This window comes from Mya arenaria, chromosome 12 (genome assembly GCF_026914265.1).
Source record: "Mya arenaria isolate MELC-2E11 chromosome 12, ASM2691426v1".
Taxonomy (NCBI): Eukaryota; Metazoa; Mollusca; class Bivalvia; order Myida; family Myidae; genus Mya; species Mya arenaria.
Window position 1 is genome coordinate 29,975,276 of NC_069133.1, and position 17,415 is coordinate 29,992,690.

Genomic DNA, 17,415 nt, shown 5'->3' on the forward strand with positions numbered 1-17,415 from the left:
TTGTGTTGAATTTGTAATACATGAATTATTATCTAAACTTAAATTTCACTATAGTGAATATGTTCAAATAGAATCCAGTTATTCAAAAAGTTGTTGTACAGACTGCTGAACTAAAACAACAGGAATGTCAGAACTTCTTATAGAACTGATTTGAATTACTTTGTAGATCAACAGAGGTCATTATACTGCCAATTCTTCGGTGTTGGTTGAAGCGTTTTACTGTGTGCATGTTTCTAAAATGGAACATTTCATTTTAACCACTTGGCAAAACATCCACTTAATTTATGCTGGCAAGACGGGTATATGGAAAATCAATATTCCTCAAGTCTGGAGGTGGGGTGAAATTACCCCCGTAGATATTTTATGTAATATAAACGCTAACCTGGATTGCTCCCCGGGGGTTATTTTTGATTTTGTGGTGTTTTACAGTACATAACTGCAAATAAAACAGCAAGTCAATGGTTATTGTTAAAATACAACAATTCTGTCAAACTGTTTTTAAATTTCTCGACTGTTTCTACAAAGGACTAACGTGTTTGAAATACCATGTTCATGTCTGATTTAACTATTTTGTTTTCCGTTTTTTTCTGTTGATCTTTGAGACTCATATGCTATCAAAATGGAGTGTAGAACTTTCAAATACATTTAAGCTTTCGCTCTCTTGTTTCAGCCGATGTTTATGAAGTTAATGCGTTTAAACCAATTTTCGGTTTTCTCTTTGTGAACTCGTTGAATAAAATTGTGTATTATATGACTTCTCGTGACAGATGCTGTTATATTCTCCCTACTGTGTTTTCTAAAATACTGGATATCTAACGTTCAATGTCCATAGCTTTATCATTGAACGGCTTCTTAGCCGAAATGAACATGCATCAGTGATGTTCAGCGTTAAGTATAGGTACAGCATATACGAGTTACAGTTTATACCGCTATCATCAAAACTCTGATAAATCTGACTTGAGGAAAACATACCAAACTCAGTGTGATCAGTAATTAAATGTGCATTTTAATACAAGGATGAAATGTATTCTAATTTGCACAAATATTGCAAAAATATGTCTTAACATTGAAAACAAGCGTGGATTAACTCGTGGATGATGAATTCCTTGAATGAATGTGTGTGGTGAGAACTATATGTAAGTTACTTCTCAGATTATTATTCTGTTCTGTTCTGAAACAAATTATACCTTTCAAATATTATCGTACCACTTTTCTTTAATACTTCAAATACTTCATAGCGTGAACAGTGCAAAAAGGTGTAATATCTACTGATATAAAAAGCGTAGTTTTTATTAAGTGTATTCAACAAATAAGATGAAGATTGGAAATGACTTTAAACTAATTGCATCACACGTATACACACGTGCATGCTCGTTTTCAGGAGACACATGTAAGTAAATAAAACCACGGGTCAGTATGTCATCACTCTACTTGAATATAGATACTCACGTCAAATAAAGCAAACAGGTCATTTATTTTATATAACTTATTTGACAATCATTTACAAGTGAACTTGGGAACAATTTATTCAATTATAATATACCCTTTTCATAACGTAATTGTTTCACCGAAAATGGATTCATATGAAATATGGATAATCTCCGTACAAATCTCCGTCGATCAGTTTCGGGACTTAAAGTGTCCGATGTACTGTATTGTAATCCCGCCATTGACCGTAATGTTGATGTTGGTATCACTTGTAAGAGCATTTAGTGATGGGTATCCTTTGAATGAAGCTTGAAAAGGGACGGTGACACCATGGCTAACGTCAAAAGGAAACTTTAAATATAGAAGGCTTTTAGCCGATGGCCTTGCAAGTTCTAATCTGTCGACGCTTAGGTATTTAAACATGTGTTGAGTAAACTATAAAACTACATTAAAAATAAGTATGGTTTATATCCATACATCAGCAATTGTGATACTGAGGCCATAAAGGTATCAAAAGTCATGTTTAGCCTTGATGGGATACAAACATAAACTAGCCTGCATAACGACTTTAATTTCTGCGTCGTCCGTACACTTTGAGTCCCAAGTACTGCCTAAATAGGCCCGTAATCCTAGAGGTTCACACTAATTCAAATATGTGAAATAAATTACCTACCATTATAAATACAGTTATTGCCGTTTGTGTTTCTGGTCTTTATTTCAACTGATAAAAATGAAATAACCTCGTTTGCAATGACCAAAAGCATCTAGTATGTGAGATATCATTGTTCGGTATCCGGCATAACGTGGGCTCGCCCAGGCATCCAAAACTCACATCTCTGTTCCAGAAATAATTTTGTTTGCATTCTAAAGTTATTAAAACAGTTTCATGTCCTTAATGACTACTTAGTACGTAGGATTGGCAATAAAGTTTTAAACCTTAATGTGGCGATTTTTTTAAGGGTATGGACATTAAGACAACTTTCTGGCGCCTTTTCTTCTTGTTTTGTTTCACAGTTCATAAATTTTAAGTGCAGTACATGTCTGTAGCGGTATATTTCTGTAGTAGCAGTATATGTCTATAGGGATATATGTCTGTAGCAGTATATGTCTGTAATATGTCTGTAGAAGTATATGTCTGAAGCGGTATATGTCTGTGGCAGTATATGTCTGTTGCAGTATGTGTCTGAAGCAGTATATGTCTGTAGTAGTATATGTAGCAGTATATGTCTGTAGCAGTATATGTAGCAGTATATGTCTGTAGCAGTATATGTCTGAATCAGTATATGTCTGAATCAGTATATGTCTGCAGCAGTATATGTCTGTAGCAGTATATGTCTGAAGCGGTATATGTCTGCAGCAGTATAAGTCTGTAGCAGTATATGTCTGTAACAGTATATGTCTGTAGCAGTATATGTCTGAAGCGGTATATGACTGTAGCAGTATATGTCTGTAACAGTATATGTCTGTAGCAGTATATATCAGTAGCGTCGTTATATGTCTGTAGCAGTATATGTCTGTAGCGGTATAAGTCAGTAGCAGTATATTTTTGCAGCAGTATATTTTTGAGGCGATAATTGTCTGTAGCAGTATGTGTCTATAGCGGTTTATGTATGTAGCAGTATATGTCTATAACGGTATGTTTCTGTAGAAGTATATGTCTGTAGCAGTGTATGTCTGCAGCAGTATATGTCTGTAGCAGTATATGTCTGTAGCAGTATATGTCTGTAGCAGTATATGTCTGCAGCAGTATATGTCTGCAGCAGTATATGTCTGAAGCGGTATATGTCTGTAGCAGTATATGTCTGAAGCGGTATATATCTGTAGCAGTATCTGTCTGTAGCAGTATATGTCTGAAGCGGTATATGTCTGTAGCGGTATATGTCTGTAGTAGTATATGTCTGTAGTAGTATATGACTGTAGCAGTATATGTCTGTAGCAGTATATGTCTGAAGCGGTATATGTCTGTAGTAGTATATGTCTGCAGCAGTATATGTCTGCAGCAGTATATGTCTGCAGCAGTATATGTCTGAAACGGTATATGTCTGTAGCAGTATATGACTGTAGCAGTATATGTCTGTATCAGTATATGTCTGAAACGGTATATGTCTGTAGCAGTATATGTCTGTAGTAGTATATGTCTGTAGCAGTATATGTCTATAGCAGTATATGTCTGTAGTAGTATATGTCTGTAGCAGTATATGTCTGTAGCAGTATATGTCTGTAGCAGTATATGTCTGTAGCAGTATATGTCTGTAGCAGTATATGTAGCAGTATATGTCTGTAGCAGTATATGTAGCAGTATATGTCTGTAGCAGTATATGTCTGAATCAGTATATGTCTGAAACGGTATATGTCTGTAGCAGTATATGACTGTAGCAGTATATGTCTGTATCAGTATATGTCTGAAACGGTATATGTCTGTAGCAGTATATGTCTGTAGTAGTATATGTCTGTAGCAGTATATGTCTGTAGCAGTATATGTCGGTAGTAGTATATGTCTGTAGCAGTATATGTCTGTAGCAGTATATGTCTGTAGCAGTATATGTCTGTAGCAGTATATGTAGCAGTATATGTCTGTAGCAGTATATGTAGCAGTATATGTCTGTAGCAGTATATGTCTGAATCAGTATATGTCTGAAGCGGTATATGTCTGTAGCAGTATATGTCTGCAGCAGTATATGTCTGAAACGGTATATGTCTGCAGCAGTATATGTCTGAAACGGTATATGTCTGTAGCAGTATATGACTGTAGCAGTATATGTCTGTAGCAGTATATGTCTGCAGCAGTATATTGCTACAGCAGTATATGTCTGTAGCAGTATATGTCTGCAGCAGTATATGTCTGAAGCGATATATGTCTGTAGCAGTATATATCTGTAGCAGTATGTGTGTAGCAGTATATGTCTGTAGCTGTATATGTCTGCAGCTGTATATGTCTATAGCAATTAATGTCAAGAAAAAAACTACATTCATGTGAAAGTTAACCCCGTTCTTTACTATGTTAGTATGCGCTATGTTATCTCACTACTTGTAAGATTATGATTTGATTATGTCGATGTTTGTAAGTGCCTTGTAGTATTGCATGTCATGAAATATTGGCTACAGTAGTAGCTGAATAACCTCAAATATCCCTATGCATGTGAAACTTACATTTGGGGCCGATTCTATGTTGATGTACGAACTGGCCTTAGGAGCCCATTAATGTCGTTCATAGATTAAAGTGTGGCAAACTTGTCATTCGTGAACTATACGCGAGGAAAAGTACACATGTATATTAATTGTTTATCTCTCGTTCAAATATTACTAAGAACTAAAAGATAATAATGTAGGCACAAGGGGACCGTTCAAATAAATAATGCTTATTTTGAATGCATTCATTATAGGTAAATGACTTTAAGAAATAATTGATGGATATATTGAATAAGTTTATGACAGGAGATTCCATGATGCACACTGCACCATCGCAGAGACTGCGCTATGAATAATGAACATGAATGGGTTGTTTTATTTTGCCCAAAAATGTGAATAATGAATAACAAAATGTTCATGTGAAGTTACAAAATGTTCACCTTTGCTCTGCCATCTGTCATCTGTCGGTTTTCAAAAAGATAATTATCGTAACATCCACCAACAGGTTAAATACAAATGTAATATCAAACCGTACAAAGTGGTTGAAGAATTTAATAGGCTAGTAATTCCAAATATGTTTTAAACAAGGCACACCGTTTTCAAAACAGTAAAGGTAACACGGAAAACAAAATGGCAGCCTTTTAAAATACGTTCCATCATATTTCTCATATTAGATTTAACAGTCAGTGAAAATGGCCCCTTTCTCTAATCGGCTGTTTTGGGCGAGTTTTGTAGCCAATCAAAACGGCGGAAATTCATATTGGCCGACGATATTGGGCGAGTTTTGGCAAATGTATTGTCGTCAATTGTCTAGTATTAGTACTACAATTGCCCCCGTATCGCGTCAAATACGTAATAGGTGATTAATAATTATAGATATAGCCAATATGGCGCTTTACTCTGTCTGTGAAAGGCACTCTGTCCAATCATGAACGGTTTATATATAGATCACGTAATGATTCTTTACCTTTCTCTTCGGTGAAGAAACTACATGTCCTTAAAGGTCCAGGCAGAATCTGTATTTCTTTACAGGTACTGGCTATCTTTTGGTGAAGAATCTATGTATATGTTAGAGTTCATTTTGGCGATCTACAGAATATGTAGAGCATATTGTTAGGGTTAATAGTGTGAATCCTCGATTGTCATCGGCCACAAGTCCTAACTAACTTAATTTTGATGAATCTGTATTTTCTTACAGATCCTTGCTATTCTTTAATGAAGAATTTATTTACTTCATGGTACCTCCTGCAAAACCTATACTTGGTTAAATGTCCTTGCAGAATGTATATTTCGCTAGCATTATAAAGTACTGGCTATCTTTGTTTGTGCATATTATTTATATGGTTAAAACACTCATATAGGCTGTTAGTTATGAAATTACCTGGACTTATGACACACCGTACACGAATTTAATACTGCATCTATTTTTTGAAAATGTATTTTCTTTATGCGACCGCATCCATATTTTCACCTAGCTTTTTTGACAGCTGCAATTTAAGTTTGACTGAAATGTTGATTTTCCAATTGAAAATTAAAATCTAACTTCAAAAGGCAACATTTCTTTCAAAGAGAGCCCATCATTGAACTGTTAAATGAGTGTCAAGATGATACAAATATATATTGCCGCTTGTAAAGCTGTTTGTGTCGTTCTCACTCGAAGGCTATTATCTGATTACTGTCCTGATAATAACGACTTGAAATTAACCTGATGGTGTAGAAGAAAGTATTATTTACCTCAACATTAACATGAGTTATATACTTGTTTTGTATAAAATCATGTTTGAACGGTTAATGTTGACTCGCATGTCAACTCCACCAGAATAGGTCATTTACCTACCAGAGAAAAACTGATCAACACTCGCATTTCAACTCCACCAGAATAGGTCATTACCTACCAGAGAAAAACTGACATCAAATCAAGAACGTGACTTAACGGTTCATCTTTCCCCAAGAAATACACACAAGAGTTTTCAGGAAAAAAATGTAATTACCATTATAACATATAACAGTTTTTGTTCGTTTGGATATTAGAATGTTAAAATGAGTTCAACATCAGATTAGTGTTTTAATGATGCACTGAGAAAGTCATGGAATCAATTTATTAGAGAAAATTTAATAATTTAACAATTTCAGCAGTCTGGTTTTAGCCGCACATATATATATATATATATATCAAAACCTTAACAAATCTATATTTACATGAAAAGCAGTGCTTATATTAAATTATCGAATATGATTGAAACACGGTTTATACCGCCCATATTATGTTACTGAAATTGCGTAGGTGTCTGTTTTTAAAATGTTCAACATTAATCGCTCTAGAAAAGCTGCGTGAAGTTAGCTAAACATACGACATTGGACATTGGACATTCAAAATCCAATGTTGTGCTGGCACGACATTGGACATTGGACATTCAAAAGTGAAAGTCGTGCTAGCACGACATTGGACATTGGATATTCAAAATCGAATGTTGTGCTGGCACGACATTGGACATTGGACATTCAAAAGTGAAAGTCGTGCTAGCACGACATTGGACATTGGACATTCAAAATCGAATGTTGTGCTGGCACGACAATGGCCATTGGACATTCAAAAACGTTTGTCGTGCCGGCACGACATTGGACATTGGACATTCATAACCGAATGTTGTGCTGGCACGACATTGGACATTGGACACTCAAAAGTGAAAGTCGTGCTAGCACGACATTGGACATTGGACATTCAAAAACGATTGTCGTGCTGGCACGACATTGGACATTCAAAAGTGAAAGTCGTGCTAGCACGACATTGGACATTGGGCATTCAAAATCGAATGTTGTGCTGGCACGACATTGGACATTCAAAAGTGAAAGTCGTGCTAGCACGACATTGGACATTGGACATTCAAAATCGAATGTTGTGCTAGCACGACATTGGACATTGGACATTCAAAATCGAATGTTGTGCTGGCACGACATTGGACATTGGACATTCAAAGCGATTGTCGTGCTAGCACGACATTGGACATTCAAAATCGATTGTTGTGCTGGCACGACATTGGACATTGGACATTCAAAAACGATTGTCGTGCTAGCACGACATTGGACATTGGACATTCAAAATTGAATGTTGTGCTGGCACGACATTCGACATTGGACATTCAAAAGTGAAAGTCGTGCTAGCACGACATTGGACATTGGACATTCAAAATCGAATGTCATGCTGGCACGACATTGGACATTGGACATTCAAAAGTGAAAGTCGTGCTAGCACGTCATTGGACATTGGACATTCAAAATCGAATGTTGTGCTGGCACGACATTTGACATTGGACATTCAAAAGTGAAAGTCGTGCTAGCACGACATTGGACATTGGACATTCAAAATCGAATGTTGTGCTGGCACGACATTGGACATTGGACATTCAAAAGTGAAAGTCGTGCTAGCACGACATTGGACATTGGACATTCAAAATCGAATGTTGTGCTGGCACGACATTGGACATTGGACATTCAAAAGTGAAAGTCGTGCTAGCACGACATTGGACATTCGAAATCGAATGTTGTGCTGGCACGACATTGGACATTGGACATTCAAAAGTGAAAGTCGTGCTAGCAGTTAGCACATTCAAATCAATGTATGACATGTTTTATGAATGAATGTTTTTTTTTTTACCGACTTTAAATTAATTTTGATGGCATGCAATATTCGGATTTTTTGTTTGTTTGAGATAATGTCTTGAAATTATTTGAAAAGGGTCAGAGATCACAAAGCAATGAACCATTATAAAATTTATCAACACCAACAGAGCATTGTCATGACGATTCCATCGCAATATTTGAAACTTAAGCATGATTCAGATATATATGATGTCACATATGCAGAGAAAGATTCAAATGAATATACTTATGAATGGTCGTGGATTATATGTAGACAAACAGTGATAATGCTTTCAAAATGGCATATATTTAATAAGCTTAATTGTTTACACACCACTGCTACACATCTAGTACCATTTATAAAGGAAGTGAAGATAATTATATCCACAGTATATAATGACATATGGAAAATATATACATGCATTGATGATTCCTACAAGTATAAATGTAATCGTCCGTACATCTTTTTTATCTGGTTTTACGTAAACACAAAAAAATATTGTCAATGAGTCGATAAAGTAACCTATTCCAGCCTGTCGACTTGTTTTTTTATCGACTCAGTTAGTCGAACATGCTACGTCGTCTTCATTTGGTAAAGTTTATATGAAATAATTATGTTCGATAAACCTTTTTGATATTTATAAGACGACAGAATTACACAAAGCGTTTTATAATCAATCGCATCGACATTAAAGAATTCAAAATGACGTCTTCATCACATACGACATAAGTTCTTATAGGTTTTACAGAATATACAATTTATACATGTAAAATGTGACACCAGAGCATTGGAAATGGCATCTTGGGCAGAACTGACAATGGTTGAAAGGGTTGAGAGGAAACAAAGCGCAAATAATTATATAAACCCAACAAATGTGCACTTCAGTATGTGTTTATCTACAGAGCTTTAGAATAATTATATTACATTAATGAATGTGTCTGCATTTACATGGGAATATGTATGTATATCAATCGAAAGGATTGTTTTAATACAACTCTCAATAACAATGTTGCGGACTTTCAAATACAAGTTTCTTTGTTAAATATGTGTTAGGTACCTCAAATGTATAATATTGTCGGACATGGTTGTGACTTAAGGCAACATACACACAGCTAAACTTGTCAATGCATAAACCATTGGCGATAATGCTTCATTTTGATGCATGGGGATCCCATATAATTTTGGTATTAATTTAAAGGGTACTCCTGACAGATAATTAATGAGTAAAAATGACCTATGTCCAACAATCATTATTTGTATACTGGTTGTCGTTTCATTATATTTTTCCTCTTAATATTTACCACTTCCATTGGATGCCTAAATAATATTTGGTCACTATGAATAGACAGATATACGTTATTATAAACCATATTTTAAAAAATAAAAGCCAAGTTGAATGTCGTTATTTAACACAATAATTTGAATGGACAAATTAGAATTGCAGCCTTATCACCAGTCAAAGATTTCGGATATATATATATCTGCCACCTCAGAAAAGTAGATTCAAACATTTGTCCATGCGTGAAATTCTTATCTTCCCAACGGGCAAAGATAAACAAGTACCCGTATTGAACTCTTTTTTATTGCCTTCACTTTGCTGCATCCAGAACTATTTAAAGAACGATTTGACTATTAACATAATCTGAATCACTGCGCGAATATCTATGACAACCAGGAATTGTCATATATCTATGCGCACATTATTTTCACTACGCACAAAAAAGTTCCAGCGATAAAATACATTTTTACATTATTTTGTTTAACTGTGGTGAGAGAGAAAAACATATACCATAGTCGCTCGTGTAAGATAGGTTCATACCAACCCTCGCACAGGGTGTTCTGCGGAAACAGGTAAACCTCGTTTCCGCAAAAGACCCTGCGCTCGGGTTGGGCTGAACCCATCTTACACTCTCGGCCATGGAAGATACTAATAGGCTACATAATGTGATTCTTGAGAAAGAAATAAACTTGAGTGCTTCTACACTTGACAAAAAAATAGCGTGAGACGGTGTCCAAGTGTGCAGGTCGTGTGGTAATGGACCTAGCTTTCCGACCAGCCCGTCATACCACACGTTTCCAAAGGTTTCTGATTGAAGTACTGCACAATAGTGCGTCTCTCTCTGCATCGTGACTCCTGCAAGTTGATATATTTTGTTCTGACACCTAATTGTTGCGTGTTTCAGCACTTGTTCCAATGAAACAAAACTCGTTTGAATGTCCAATGTCCAATGTCGTGCTAGCACGACTTTCACTTTTGAATGTCCAATGTCCAATGTCGTGCCAGCACAACATTCGATTTTGAATGTCCAATGTCCAATGTCGTGCTAGCACGACTTTCACTTTTGAATGTCCAATGTCCAATGTCGTGCCAGCATGACATTCGATTTTTAATGTCCAATGTCCAATGTCGTGCTAGCACGACTTTCACTTTTGAATGTCCAATGTCCAATGTCGTGCCAGCACAACATTCGATTTTGAATGTCCAATGTCGTGCCAGCACAACATTCGATTTTGAATGTCCAATGTCCAATGTCGTGCTAGCACGACTTTCACTTTTGAATGTCCAATGTCCAATGTCGTGCCAGCACAACATTCGATTTTGAATGTCCAATGTCCAATGTCGTGCCAGCACAACGTTCGATTTTGAATGTCCAATGTCCAATGACGTGCCAGCACAACATTCGATTTTGAATGTCCAATGTCCAATGTCGTATGTTTAGCTAACTTCACACAGCTCTCAAGAAAGGAGGCTACTAAATTTAGCAAGGTCTTAGTTATCAATCAAATTCGTATATTCCAACTGATTAAGTTGCTACATTTAGGTTTAACATTATTCAGCTTATTAGTTGGGTAAAAATATGAAAATTTTGTTCGAACTTATAAAATATTAAGTTATGTTTTAAGTCTATTTCCGTGCAATAGTCAAAACGTAAACGATGGACATGGACAATATCTCAATGAAAAACTCAAAGAAGCAGGAAAACTAGGCTATTCGGATTCGGTTGTAATAATGTCCTTAACACGGCTTCGCCAAATATTAAAGATGCACTCTTACTCCCAAATGAGATTTACAAAAAAAGTCGTTATAATATACTAAAAGGGATGAATAAATGTCAAAAACGATGGTTCTTATGAGGGATACCGAATATAATTTGAAAGAAAGGTAGAAAACCCGCTATTTCGACCTTATGAGGCTATAGTAAATCGCAGTTAATCTTTTAGCATTCACCAATCATTTAATATTTTTACGTTTTCATCTTTTAGTTATTTGGTTACAATTCTGTTATCAGTAATTAATATTTTCCATAAATGCATTATTTGGTAATTAGTTAAACGTTTATCACTCAAAATTTATGTTTGTTATACCTGTGTTTGTAATGATTTTGAATAAGAGTGTCACTTTGATACTTTCCCTCAAATATATTTCGAAATGGCTCACACCTGCATAGAATCCGATTCAATCTTATTTCCGTTGCCATGCATGTAGCAGGCGTTATGGATTTTCATTTCTGCATGTTATGGGATTTTTTTTTTTTTGATTGTTATTCTCGCCGTTGTATTGCAAACCTTTAGTGATAGAGAAATAATTAGCTGAAAGGGACTATTTCATGGTCTGTAAAAGACACTTTTAACGGATTGTTTTTCATTACGAACTGACGACTTGAACTCTTCATCAAATTTTTATTTATGCTTAAATATTTTTATTGAGGTCCACGAGTTTGAAATTCGTTAGTAATGCGATTCAATAAAAGTGTAAATATCCGTCAGATTAGTTTGAGTCCTTGTGGGCGGGTGGATGGATAAGTTTTCAGTTGTTCATTTTCTTTTCTTGTCTGTACCGGCGTGTGTTCGCTCCCCACTACAACCAGGTGGACAAAACATGATCGAGTGCTTTTCAACTCTGCTTGTCCAAATATCAAGCACAGTAATCAAGCTGAACAGATCATATGAGGAAATTTCGTCATTCTAACGCTGTTTTTGCCATTTATCCTTTATATTTTATCTGTTTCACTCGATGCTAATGGTAACAGCTATTAAGACATTTTTTCCATCTATCCTACGCAAATTTTTAATGTTGGCAGCTATTTATCCTGAAATCTTTCTTCTATCCTCAGAAATGCATTAGTAAATGAAATAGCCTAGTTACGCACATAATCAACTAGAAGTTTTTTTGAGTCTATAATTACTTTTCAATTGCTGTGCAGAAATCAGTCCAGTTCAGGATGGTATAAATCGTTTGCAGAAAATGATTTCAATTTGAGAGATATCTTCATCTATATATCAACTCACCGCTTTTGTATTTGAATTATACTTTTTATAACCCGGAAGGACGGCATTTATCAGGGCCCAAGGACCTAAATCGTAGTAGGTAGGTTTCAAATGACCAGCAGATGAACCCTGTCGATTTTGAGGTCATTTGGGTAATGGTCAAGGTTAGGGTAACCTCGAGCTAAAAATCATTTTCAATAACTGATGAACGAATGGACACATGCAGATAGTTCAAACACATATCTGTAGAACGCGTTTATGCCTAGAGACGAGTTGACAGCCACTCCATATTGCACTGACTTATTATTTTCCATGAACATACATTTAACCGGGTTACAGGATTCTAATACAGGGAGATTGTTGCAAGGCCTGAACTAAAGTTGCTGATGAAAGTCATAATATAGTTTAAAGATAGCGTATTCAATTTATTTCGTATCTTTACGGTTTTTGCGGTTTGTTGCGGTTATGATTTCTTGTAATCCAATCCTCCACACTGTGTGCAATTCGAATCGGATTAAATTTTGTTTTCAATTGTTATAATCTATTGCCTGTTGTTGCATAATGAGCATTTTGAAGCAGAAATTGATCAAACAATTAAGAATATATTTAACTTAAACGACATGGGTTGTATATTTATATCACTTTACTACAACACTATGTTGGAAGGCTTATTTGAAAAAGAAGACATTTTCTTTTCAAGAAAATAATGTACCGACATTAGTATTTAAGTATCTATCGTAAATTAAGAAATACACCATGCATACACCTAAACCATTTGATAAAGAGGATTTATGTAGTTACTTAAAGGGTTAACTTGATATTATATTCAATTACAAAGCACATTAGCAATCGTTCATTGTTATCGAATTTAAGAGGAATTTGTAATCTCGAAATGCATCGTATGCTAATATCATAAATTAACGAAAGACAATTGAAGGTTTCAACTTGTAATAAATCTAATTCTACATTTAAAGAAAGAAATATCATCAATATATAAAGTTGTTGCTGTACATCGACGGTGTTGTTAGACATGCGTTATGCTGAAAATAATTTTATCAAATGTGTAGCGCTAAGAATTATTATATCACATGTGTTATGTTGGGAAAAACACACTATCACATGTATTGTGCTGAGAATAATTCTATCATATGTGTTTTGCTGGCAATAATTATATCACATGTGTTATGCTGGTAATAATTATATCACATGTGTTATGCTGGTAATATTTGCATCACACGTGTGATTTTATTGAATAATGATATCAAATGTATTATGTCGGAAAAAATCATATTACATATATTATTGTATTGTGCCAGTTATAATTCTCTCATATGAGTTATGCCATTAACCAAGACTGTTCGTGTATTATGCCATTGGCCCAGAGTGTTCGTGTGTTATGCCATTGGCCCAGGCTGTTCGTGTGTAATGACATTGGCAAAGGTCGTTCGTGTGTTATGCCATTGGCCCAGGCTGTTCGTGTATTATGCCATTGGCCCAGGGTGTTCGTGTGTTATGCCATTGGCCCAGGCTGTTCGTGTGTTGTGCCATAGGCCCAGGCAGTTCGTGTGTTTTGCCATTGGCGTAGGATGTTCGTGTAATATGCCATTGGCGTAGGTTGTTTGTGTAATATGTCATTGGCCCAGGGTGTTCGTGTATTATGCCATTGGCCCAGGCTGTTCGTGTATTATGCCATTGGCCCAGGGTGTTCGTGTGTTATGCCATTGGCCCAGGCTGTTCGTGTGTTGTGCCATAGGCCCAGGCTGTTGGTGTGTTTTACCATTGGCGTAGGATGTTCGTATAATATGCCATTGGCGTAGGTTGTTCATGTAATATGTCATTGGCGTAGGGTGTTCGTGTGTTATGCCATTGGCGTAGGGTGTTCGTGTGATGTGCCATTGGCGTAGGGTGCTCGTGTAATATGCCATTGGCGTAGGGTTTCCGTGTAATTTTCCATTGGCGTAGGGTGTTCGTGTAATATGCAATGGCGTAGGGTGTTCCTGTGTTATGCAATTGGCGTAGGTTGTTCGTGTGATGTGCAATTGGCGTAGGGTGTTCGTGTAATATGCCATCCATTGGCTTAGGGTGTTCGTGTAATATGCCAATAGCGTAGGTTATTCGTGTAATGTGCCAATTGCGTAGGGTGTTCGTGTAATATGCCATTGGCGTAGGGTTTCCGTGTAATTTGCCATTGGCCTAGGCTGTTCGTGTTATATGCCATTGGCGTAGGCTGTTCGTTTGTTATGCCATTGGCGTAGGGTGTTCGTGTCATATGTCATTGGCATAGGGTGTTCATGTAATATGCCATTGGCGTTGGCTGTTCGTGTAATATGCCATTGGCGTTGGCTGTTCGTGTAATATGTCAATGGCGTTAGGTGTTCGTGTAATTTGCCATTGGCGTTAGGTGTTCGTGTAATATGCCAATGGCGTTGGCTGTTCGTGTAATATGTCAATGGCATTAGGTGTTCGTGTAATATGTCAATGGCGTTAGGTGTTCGTGTAATATGCCATTGGCGTTGGGTGTTCGTGTAATATGTCAATGGCGTTCGGTGTTCGTGTTATATGCCATTGGCGTTAGGTGTTCGTTTAATATGCCATTGGCGTTAGGTGTTCGTGTAATATGCCATTGGCGTTGGCTGTTCGTGTAATATGTCAATGGCGTTCGGTGTTCGTGTAATATGTCAATGGCGTTAGGTGTTCGTGTAATATGTCAATGGCGTTAGGTGTTCGTGTAATATGTCAATGGCGTTAGGTGTTCGTGTAATATGCCATTGGCGTTAGGTGTTCGTGTAATATGCCAATAGCGTTAGCTGTTCGTGTAATATGCCATTGGCGTTAGGTGTTCGTGTAATATGCCAATAGCGTTGGCTGTTCGTGTAATATGTCAATGGCATTAGGTGTTCGTGTAATATGTCAATGGCGTTAGGTGTTCGTGTAATATGCCATTGGCGTTGGGTGTTCGTGTAATATGTCAATGGCGTTAGGTGTTCGTGTTATATGCCATTGGCGTTAGGTGTTCGTGTTATATGCCATTGGCGTTAGGTGTTCGTGTAATATGCCATTGGCGTTGGCTGTTCGTGTAATATGTCAATGGCGTAGGCTGTTCGTGTAATATGTCAATGGCGTTAGGTGTTCGTGTAATATGTCAATGGCGTTAGGTGTTCGTGTTATATGCCATTGGCGTTAGGTGTTCGTGTTATATGCCATTGGCGTTAGGTGTTCGTGTAATATGCCATTGGCGTTGGCTGTTCGTGTAATATGTCAATGGCGTAGGCTGTTCGTGTAATATGTCAATGGCGTTAGGTGTTCGTGTAATATGTCAATGGCGTTAGGTGTTCGTGTAATATGTCAATGGCGTTAGGTGTTCGTGTAATATGCCATTGGCGTTAGGTGTTCGTGTAATATGCCAATAGCGTTAGCTGTTCGTGTAATATGCCATTGGCGCTAGGTGTTCGTGTAATATGCCAATAGCGTTGGCTGTTCGTGTAATATGTCAATGGCGTTAGGTGTTCGTGTAATATGTCAATGGCATTAGGTGTTCGTGTAATATGCCATTGGCGTTGGCTGTTCGTTTAATATGTCAATGGCGTAAGGTGTTCGTGTAATATGTCAATGGCGTTGGCTGTTCGTGTAATATGTCAATGGCGTTGGCTGTTCGTGTAGTATGTCAATGGCGTTAGGTGTTCGTGTAATATGTCAATGGCGTTAGGTGTTCGTGTAATGTGTCAATGGCGTTAGGTGTTCGTGTAATATGTCAATGGCGTATGGTGTTCGTGCAATATGCCATTGGCGTTGGCTGTTCGTGTAATATGTCAATGGCGTTGGCTGTTCGTGTAATATGCCAATGGCGTTGGCTGTTCGTTTAATATGTCAATGACGTTGGCTTTTCGTGTAATATGCCAATGGCGTTGGCTGTTCGTGTAATATGTCAATGGCGTTGGCTGTTCGTGTAATATGTCAATGGCGTTGGATGTTCGTGTAATATGTCAATGGCGTTAGGTGTTCGTGTAATATGTCAACGGCGTTAGGTGTTCGTGTAATTTGTCAATGGCGTTAGGTGTTCGTGTAATATGCCATTGGCGTTAGGTGTTCGTGTAATATGCCATTGGCGTTAGGTGTTCGTGTAATATGCCATTGGCGTTGGCTGTTCGTGTAATGTGCCATTGTAATATGCCATTGGCGTTAGGTGTTCGTGTAATATGTCAATGGCGTTAGGTGTTCGTGTAATATGTCAATTGCGTTAGGTGTTCGTGTAATATGCCATTGGCGTTAGGTGTTCGTGTAATATGCCATTGGCCAAGGCTGTTCGTGTCATATGTCAATGGCGTTAGGTGTTCGTGTGATATGTCAATGGCGTTGGCTGTTCTTGTAATATGCCATTAGCGTTGGCTGTTCGTGTAATATGTCATTGGCGTTAGGTGTTCGTGTAATATGTCAATGGCGTTGGCTGTTCTTGTAATATGTCAATGGCGTTGGCTGTTCGTGTAATATGCCAATGGCGTTGGCTGTTCGTGTAATATGTCAATGGCGTTAGGTGTTCGTGTAATATGCCATTAGCGTTGGCTGTTCGTGTAATATGTCATTGGCGTTGGCTGTTCGTGTAATATGTCAATGGCGTTGGCTGTTCTTGTAATATGCCATTGGCGTTAGGTGTTCGTGTAATATGCCATTAGCGTTGGCTGTTCGTGTAATATGTCAATGGCGTTGGCTGTTCGTGTAATATTTCAATGGCGTAGGATGTTCGTGTAATATGCCGTTGGCGTAGCGTGTTCGTGCAATATGGCATTGGCGTAGGGTGTTCGTGTAATATGCCATTGGCGTAGGGTGTTCGTGTAATATGCCGTTGGCGTAGCGTGTTCGTGTAATATGCCATTGGCGTAGGGTGTTCGTGTAATATGCCATTGGCGTAGGGTGTTCGTGTAATATGCCATTGGCGTAGGGTGTATTGGTGT

The 17,415-nt window shown here is 37.3% G+C and overlaps 1 protein-coding gene across 4 annotated transcripts in view; it reads left to right on the top strand.

The window, feature by feature from the left end:
* The window catches only part of LOC128211409 (tyramine receptor 1-like), a 314,491-nt gene that overhangs the window by 136,876 nt on the left and 160,200 nt on the right, over positions 1-17,415 (top strand). Inside the window, exon 1 of one of the 4 annotated variants that reach the window (XM_052916166.1) lies at positions 933-1,136. The exons of the other annotated variants lie outside the window; for them this stretch is intronic. The gene's annotated coding sequence lies outside the window, so the exon portion shown is untranslated. Of the gene's footprint in view, positions 1-932; positions 1,137-17,415 lie in introns of those variants that run through there. 4 annotated transcript variants of the gene reach the window in all.